This window comes from Arachis ipaensis, chromosome B03, assembly GCF_000816755.2.
Source record: "Arachis ipaensis cultivar K30076 chromosome B03, Araip1.1, whole genome shotgun sequence".
Classification (NCBI taxonomy): domain Eukaryota; kingdom Viridiplantae; phylum Streptophyta; class Magnoliopsida; order Fabales; family Fabaceae; genus Arachis; species Arachis ipaensis.
The window spans coordinates 133,375,215-133,383,052 of NC_029787.2; positions in this window are offsets into that span (position 1 = coordinate 133,375,215).

Consider the following 7,838-nt stretch of genomic DNA (forward strand, 5'->3'; position numbering starts at 1 on the left):
ATTTGGCCTAGTGGGCGCCAAAACCCACAAATTTGGCAATGCGAGTTTGGCGGATTTTTTTTTATTTGACGGGTTCTAAATCCTTGTCCGACCCGTCTTTTTTAGTGGGTTCGGTAGGTCGCCCCAACGGCTTCAACCTGTTTTGCCACCCCTACTTAGTGGTTGATACTAGATGAATTAGGTTGTAATTCATTGGTATTGTGTATGTAATTAGTTTGATTATAGTAGAAATTTCATCATAGTTGTGGTGGAGACTAGATGTAGGTTTCATAGCACAAGAAAACCTAACTAAGATACATGCTTGCCTGATTCTCTTCCTTTCTCTGTTCAGTTATGGTTTTAGAGACAAAACAAAAAAAATCTCCTGCATAATCTGCTTCAGCAAAAATCTGGAAAAAGAACTTCTTTTCTAAATTGAAGTTGATTCAACCTCCCTTCTCAAGTTCTAACATTACCATCAATTGGTATCAAGAGAGCCAGGTATCATGGAGTTAAGCTTCACAGCTTGGAGCAAAGATCGACGACCAACACCATGGGTACTAACATCATGGCGTTCACACTCACTGAAGGACAATCTAACAATATACCACCCTACTTCAACGGCAGCAATTACTCAAAGTGGAAAGAGAGAATGAGAATCTTTGTGTAGTCAATCAACTAAAACATCTAGAAATTATTGTCAATGAACCTGATATTCTAGCAAAACAAATACTGATGGAGATGTGGTGCCAAAGAAAGATAATGAGTGGACAGAAGAAGAGAAGAAGGCTGAACTCAATGCCAAGACAATCAACCTAATGCATTGTGCGATAAATTTTGAAGAGTACAAAAAAAATTTAAGGTACAAAACTGCAAAAGAAATATGGGACAAGTTGAAACTCACCCATGAAGAAACAAAACTAGTAAGGGAGACAAGAATTGACAGATGAAGGAGTAAGAGACGTTCCTCATAAAGGAGGATGAAAGCATTGATCAGATGTTCGAGAGGTTCTCAATAATCATCAACAACCTAGATGCCATGAGAAAAAGCTATTCCATAGAAACTTTAGTGAGGAAGATCTTGGGGAGTCTCACTAAGAAAATAGGAAGTAAAAAGTATAGCCATCTCCAAAAGAAATAATTTGATAAAAATCACTTAACTGCTGGCCTATGAAACTACCCACATGTCTCAAGACAGAGATGACAAAAAAAGTGTAGCACTAAAGTCAAGAATGATAGCCAAAAAAGAAAAATCTGATGACAACATCTTAGATGAAGAGATGGTGCTCTTTGCAAGAAAAATGAAGAGATTAATGAGATTCAAAAACAAAGACAAAGGAACTACTTCATCCAAAGATTTAAAAAAGAATTAATCCAAGTTTATTTGTCACCAATGTAGAGAGCCAGGTCACTTTAAGTCTGACTATTCTCAATTGAAGAAAGACAAAAAATTAAGGTAGGACAAAAATAAGGTGACGATGACAATATAGAAAGATTTGAAAAATAATTCAGAAAACGAAGAAGATTCTAATCATGAAGCTCAAATGTGCTTGATGGCTGATCACATGGACATGGATGAGGTATATCTCTTTGATTTATCCATTAATGAACTGCACTCTATTATAAAAAATTTCACTATGAACTCAAAGAAACTTTTTTATAAATATTTTAAATGCAAGAAAGATAATAAGGCATTGAGAGCTGAAAATGAATTTTTATTAGAAAAGGTAAAGACACCTGAAGCTTGTGATGAAGAATCTTTCAAAGAAGAAAATAATACTTTAAGAGTTGAATTAAATAAATTCAAATTCAAGTTTTTTGTCTCAACCTCTACTGATTTAATTGTTGAAAATAAAAGGTTGAATGTAAAAATTAAGAATTTTAATGGAGACCTAGCAAAATTTGTTCAAAGTTCACAAAATCTTGACAAATTACTGTCAAAGATCTAATTTTAAAAAATCTTGATTTGGATTTAAAGATGAAAACAAATCTGTTTTTAAATACATATTTAAAAAATCTGAAACTTCCTCTTCTAAGAATGTTAAACCTAAAATTTTCAGCAAGCTTCAAAATTCAGCAAATAAGAACCATTGCTATAAATGTAATAGGAATGGTCATATTCCTCAATAATGCTTCATTTTTCTAAGGTCTTTTTGTGATAACAAATTGTATAAAGTTATTCATGATTATAATATTTTTGGGCAACCAAGAAAATTTCACATAGAATATCCAAATGGATTTGGATACCTAAAGTTAGTTGAAGAACATGTAAGTTTGCCTTACATCCAAAAAGAAAAATGACATGTGGTATCTTGATAGTAGATGTTCAAGGTATATGACCAAAAAATCTACCTTTTTCATCAAACTTAACAAGTATGATGGATGGTCTGTAACTTTCGAAGATAATGAAAAAGGTAAAATAATTGCCATTGATAAGCTTGGCAAAGATTTCTCAACTTGCATAGATAGTATTTTTCTAGTAAATGGGTTAAAGTATAATCTCTTGAGCATAAGTCAATTATGTGACATTGGTCATGCAATAACTTTTAGAAAATTAGATTGTAGGGTCGCAAATGAAGTAGCAAGGACTGATTTGTTTATTGCAAAAAGATGTGACGATGTTTATGATCTTACTCTAGATGATTTTAAGGTTCAAAATGTAACTTGTTTTTCTTCAATGGAATTTGAAAAATGGATGTGGCACAAGAGATTAGGACATGCGAGTATGTTCCAAATTTCTAGACTTGTTAAAAGAGACTTAGTTAGAGGTCTTCCTAACATTAAGTTTGACAAAGACATCACATGTGATGCTTGTCAAATGGATAAACAAACAAAAAATTTTTTAAACCCAAAAAAGATGTTTCTACTAAGAAATCATTGGAATTGTTACATTTTGACCTGTTTAGACCAACTAGGATTCAAAGTCTTGGAAGAAAAAACTATGGCACGGTTATTGTGGACGACTATATTAAATTCGGTTGGGTGTTCTTCCTAGCTCGTAAATGTGAAGCATTTTCTATTTTTGAAAAATTCAGCAAGAAGATTCAAAATGAAAAACATCTAAAAATTGTTTCAATTAGAAGTGAAAAAGATAAAAAATTTGAAACCAATATTTTGAATCTTTTTGTGATAAACTAGGCATATCACACAACTTCTCTTGTCCTAGAACACCACAATAAAATAGTGTTGTAGAAATAAGAAATAGAAATTTATAAGAAATGGCTAAAGCTGTGTTGTGTAAATATAATGTTCCTAAATTCTTATGGGTTGAAGTTGTAAATACAGCTTGTTACATTTTAAATTAAACACTCATAAGAAAGTTTTTGAAGAAAACACCCCTATGAACTTTGGAAAGGACACCCTTCTAATCTCAAATATTTTCGTGTGTTTGGTTGCAAGTGTTTTATAGTAAACATAAAAGAAAATTTGAAAAAGTTTGATCCAAAAATACATGAAGATATTTTTCTTGGTTACTCCACAAATAGCAAGACCTATAGAGTTTATAACAAAAATTTTAAGACTGTTGAGGAGGCTATGCATGTCACATTCTGTGAATCTAACAATATTCCTAGTGTTCGTATTGATAAAAGTCCAGAAATTAGGGTTGAAATTACCAAGACTGATGAGACAGATCAATCAAATTTAAGTTCACAAGATACTGCACATGCAAACATGGAGAATGTCAATTCTATAGGAGACAATCTGAAATGATCTCCTGTCGCAGTAAAAAATTTTGAAGTTGAGGCAATTGTTGGTCAAGATGAACCTGAATCATCTACCCAAACCAAAAGGCGAAGAGAATAGAAGTTTCCAAAAAGTTATCCAGAAGAATTCATAATTGGTGATCCCTCCAAAAGTGTGGCTACAAGATCATCTTTCAAAAGAGCCAAATCAAACAATATAGCTCTCATCTCAAAGATTGAACCTCAAAATATTCAAGAAATTCTTGTTGATCCATCTTGGGTATTGGTTATGGAGGAAGAAGTACAATGGTTTGAAAAGAATCAAGTCCAGACCCTAGTACCTTATTCGAATGGAAAGAAGGTCACGGATACAAAATGAATTGTCAGAAATAAATTGGGTGAAGATGGGACCATTGTTTGAAATAAAGCAAGATTAGTTGATCAAGATTATGATTAAGAGGAAAAAATTGATTTTGATGAATCATTCGCACCTATAGCTCGAATGGAGGCCATCGGATTGCTCTAAGCCTATGCGGCTCATTATGGCTTCAAGTTATTCCAAATGGATGTAAAGTGTGCCTTCCTAAATGGAATAATAGATAGAGAGATCTATGTGGCTCAACCTCCTGGATTTAAAAATAAAACCTTTCAAAATTATGTTTTCAAACTTGCTAAAGCCTTGTATGGTTTGAAACAAGTTCCCAGAGCTTAGTATGAGAGGCTTAGCTCATTTTTGTTGAAAATTAATTTTTAAAGAAGAGCCACTCACACCACTTTATTTATTAAAAATTCCAATAATCATTTCATTCTAGTGCAAGTTTATGTTGATGATGTCATTTATGGTTTTGCTAATGAAAATTTGTGTGCAGATTTTGCTAAACTTATGGCTAGTGAATTTGACATGAGTACGATGGAAGAGCTCACTTTTTTTCTAGGCTTGCAAATTAAACAAACTACATAAGGCATCTTTGTTCATCAAGAAAAGTATGCCAAGAAACTTGTCAAGAAGTTTGGGGTGGACAGTGCTAAACCAATGGGAACTCCTATGTATCCAAACATCAAGCTAGACAAACATGAACATGCTAGAGATGTAGATGAGACAAGATATAGAGAAATAATTGGTTCCTTAATGTAATCAAAGTGTTGGTGTATGCTCAAGATTTCAATCTAAGCCTAAGGAATCTCATCTCTCAGCCATGAAAAGAATCATTCGATATGTGCTTGGTACTAGTAATTATGGTTTATGGTATTCAAAAATTGATTCCTTTCAATTAGTGGGTTATTGTGATGCAAATTTTGTTGGGGATCAAGTTGATAGAAGAAGCACAAGTGGTATTTGTTGCTTTCTTGGAAAATCTCTCAATATGTTGTCAAGAAAGAAGCAAGCAATTGTCGCCTTGTCCATTGCCGAAGCTGAGTACATTGGAGACTCTTCATGTTGCTCTCAATTATTGTGGTTGAAAACTCAGTTGGCTGATTCCAAGTTGAATGCATCTAATATTCCATTATTTTGTGACAATATGAATGCTATAAACATTTTAAAAAATTATGTTTTGCACTCTAGAACTAAGCACATTGAAGTTAGATTTTACTCTATTAGAGAACATGTGCAAAATAAAAATTTAGACATTCAATTTGTTAAATCAGAAGATCAATACTAGCTGATATTTTCACCAAATCATTGGTTGAAGAGAGATTCTACGAATTGCATGATGCTTTGGGGATTATTGATTCTTCTAATTTTTCTTGATCTTTCTAATGCTCTAGTTCAGTGTTTTGTCTCGCAGATCGTTATGAGATCATTTTGGACAGATGATGAGTGGACTTCATTGTTTAAGTTGTCACAACTTGGAACCTTTGTGAATATATCAGCAAAAGTCTGTATTCAGGATCAAGCATATTCAGACACTGAAATAATCCATTGAAGAACAAAGGAAATTACAAACTCACATTTAAAACCAGAACTGAAACAAAAAAATAAAAGAAATGTAAATCAGAAAAACACCCAACACTATACCTGAACTCAGTTTAGCAAGAGCCACCACTTCATCCAAGTTTATATTAGCTTCAATATTACCTGACAAACTCAACAAGTGCAACAATCACAAGCAGAGTATCAATTAAGAAAACTCTATGAAATGCATTAATTAGTTAATTTGAGAAATATTTGAGACATAAAACTAATCTAGGTCATGAACAAATTCCATTTTAAATTGGATCCAACTATGAAACTAACTTAGAATCAAGCTAAAATTAATCAAGTTGAACTCATCTGAACAGTGAAGAATGAAGGTGCTTACCTCAGGTGATTGTTCTACATAGAACAAATATTTTCTATATAGATTTCTTGGCAAATGACTTGAAATGTAACCAAATAATCATTAACATGTTATAACAACCATCTCTAATTAACAAAACAATTTTCTAATAAAATTGAATAGCAGACCTTGTTAATTTCATGGCGTGGGATATCATGAAGATCCTTAACATTAATATTCTCAGAGTTTTGTGAAAATAAAAACAGAAACAAAACAATATGCCACATTTTCTGCAACAAAAGAATCATGAATTAAAAAATAAATAAATAAATTAACACACCTTAGGCAATGCCTACAATAAAAAATCTCATTACAACATGGTGCTCTAATAAAAAACCTCAACACAAATACAGAGATTCAATTTCTCAAGTTTTGCTACTAGACGAAAACGAACAGAGCCAAAAGCGAAGAACAACGAAAAGAGTAAAAAGTCAATAATAATATACATGTCAGCTTCACTGGAAGACTATTGTTGTTGTTGTTGTCGGAGAAGTTACCAGTGGAGGTGTCGTTGAGAAAAGAACGACGCGATGACCAGCAACGGCGGATTTGGGCGGCGATGTGACGATCTGTGACAAAGGTGTGAGTAGAGGAGCCGGCGAGACCAGAGGAGGCAACAGTGAGAAAAGAATGCGCGACGATGAGTAATGGCGGATCTGAAAGCGGATCTGGACCGGGATCCACAATTAAAGGAGGCGGCGCGACCAGAGGAGGCGATGGTGAGAAGAATAGCTCTATCTGAGAAGACGACGATGGTAACTCCGTAATCGGGGGGGGTGTGGGTGAGTTAGGGTTAGTAAATAGCAACCGATTTTGTGACAAAAAATTCCAATGACATTACTTTTTTATTTTGGTTACTAATTCGGTTGCTAAATTAAAATAGCGACCGATTTTAGTGACCAACTTTATTTTGGCTGTATATAAATTTATCGGTTGCTAATTCGGTTGCTATTAGTGACAGATTTTATTGGTCGCTATCTTAACAGTTAGCAACTAATTTAGTGACTAGGACATTAGCGATCGAATTAGTGACCAAACAATTATTCAACCTATTTTACTATCAGTTGCAAAATCGGTCGCTAAAATAAAAAATAGCAATAAATTTTGTGACCAACAGTCCCAAAGAGGTTACTTTTTGTTTTGGTTGTTAATTCGGTTGCTAAATTAAAAAATAGCGACCGATTTTAGTGACCAACTTCATTCTGGTTGTATTAAAACTTATCGGTCGCTAATTCGATTGCTATTAGCGACTGATTTTGTGGGTCGCTAAAATCAGTCGCTGAATATAATTTAGCGACCAAGATTTTTTTAGTCTTAGAAATTCTATATCAATCACTAAATCGTCGCTATTCTGATAATTTCTTGTAGTGCCTGAATCGCGCCGTTTCACTCATCAAATTAATTTGGAATATATAATAAAAAATATTTTATTTATTTTTTCTTCACTACAATTCTTATTTGCATTAAGTACACTATTAAAAAATAACTAAATATAAAAAATGATATAGTTATACATAATTAATCACTAATATGGCTTCGTTCGTTGGAAAAATAAAACACCCATTTAACGGTTTCAACGGTCACTATAAAAAGAAGGGGGAGTAGAAATGAAATCTTAAAAAAATGATTCTCAAATTTAATTAATTTCAAAAATATATTAAAAATATTATAACTCATAAAAATATAAATTTTATATTTAAAAGTTTTTTAATTTTTTATTATTTTTAAATCATTTAATTAAATTTATTAACTCTAAATCGTAAATTAAAATACTTATTTTTTTAATTACTCCAATAAAAATTAAAACTTAAAAATTCATTAAAAAATTTTAATTAATCATTTAAATTTTTTTTATATA